The following is a 1,840-nucleotide window of genomic DNA, read 5'->3' as shown; positions in this document are numbered from 1 at the left end:
ACACCTTGTGATAAGCAAAGACACCTTGGACCTTGCTCCGGCTGTCATATTAGAAACTTTGACCCTTACCTATGTTCTGTAGCACCGAAGTCACCAGAGAAAACATCTTTGCTGATTTGAGGACAGATACAAAGTTTCACAGAAAAGCTCAAGTTCCAGAGACTAGAGAAGTTTGAAAAAGTTTATACTGAGATGAGCATACAAAAATAAGTAACATTCCTACATACCAGGAATAACCATTCATATACATAGCACAATGTAACAGGTAAAAGATCCATTTCATAACAGAAATAAAAGCTATCTATAAAATGATAACAACTTACTTAAATCAAATAAAAATGATTTAGAGTTGTATGTAAATATAATCATTGAAGAACATAAAGAACTATCTATACACACACATATATATTTATATTTTTATGTATATACATAAATTTATATATATATTTATGTATATATATATTTATATTTAACATAGGAAATATGGACAGGAAGACTCAGTATAATAAAGATGGCCATTAATTTGATATTAGTCTATAAACTCAATGTTATTTCAATAAAAATCTTTTTAAAAATTTTTAAGTGATGTATAGTTGATTTACAATGTTCTATTAGTTTTGGGTATACAACACAGTAATTCAGTTATACATAAATATATGCATATACTTTAGATTCTTTTCCTGTATAATTTATCACAAAATATTGAGAAGAGTTTCCTGTGTTGTACAGTAGGACCCTGTTGGTTATATATTTTATATATAGTAATGTGGATATGTTAGTCTCAGCATCCTAATTTTCCCTCCTTCCCCCTTTCCCTTTTGGTAGCCATAGTTTGCTTCCTATGTCTGTGAGTCTCTTTCAGTTTTGTAAATAAGCTAAATATATCTTTTTTTTTATTCCACACATAAGTGATATCATATGATATTTGTCTTTCTCCATTTGCTTTATTTCACTTAGTATGATAATATCTGTGTCCATCCATGTGGCCCCAAACAGTATTATTTCATTCTTTGTTATGGTTGAGTAATATTCCTTTGTATATTTGTATCACATCTTCTTTATCTGTTCCTCTGTTGAAGGACATTTAGGTTGCTTTCAGCCAGATAAGATTTTATCTTTCCCTGTCTTCTCAGACTTATTTGCACAACTTACTCTAGTGGTGAACTTGGAATCAGATGGATAGAAAAATTGAATCTTACATCTACCACTGGGCAGGTGTGGCATTTTGAGCATTTGCTTTCCATGTGTCAAAAAAAAGGAGGGGTACCAATTTCATGGGTCTAATGTAGAGATTCAGTGAGATGACCTATGTAAACCACAAGGACCATAGGAAGCACTCAGTAAACTGTAACACTTTTATCCATGTATATACCTCCTGGCAAAGGACAGGCATCCTCTGCTCAGCAGAACCTCTGGGTGGGAGCCTATGTCTTCAGCAGGTACAGCTTCTCCCTGGTGAGTTTCTTTTTATGATCTCGATCGCAGGTGTTAATTAGTTACCAGTTATTTGTAGTCCCAGGCACTTCTTGTCCCAGGGTGTCAAGTGAGTAAGGCTGAGCCTCAAACCTTAGGTTTGAAGGGGCCTATACCTTTGCAGTTAAAAGACAGATTATGCAATCCTTGGGGCAAGGTCTGTGTTTTATTTTCTGTACCTGCCCTGATGTTTGGCACACAGTAGGCAGTTGGTGATCATGTTGGGTGAAATACAGTAAAAATACCATTTTTTTTTAATGTTTTGGATGTAGTGATAAGCTCTGAGTTCAGTGAGGGCATTTTACAAATCAACCAGTTGAGAAAGCAGGGTGAAGACTGGAAGAAGAAAGCCATCGGCAGGTGGAAA

Source organism: Cervus canadensis, chromosome 28 (genome assembly GCF_019320065.1).
Source record: "Cervus canadensis isolate Bull #8, Minnesota chromosome 28, ASM1932006v1, whole genome shotgun sequence".
NCBI classification, from domain to species: Eukaryota; Metazoa; Chordata; class Mammalia; order Artiodactyla; family Cervidae; genus Cervus; species Cervus canadensis.
Note: the sequence above shows the minus strand (reverse complement) of the source record.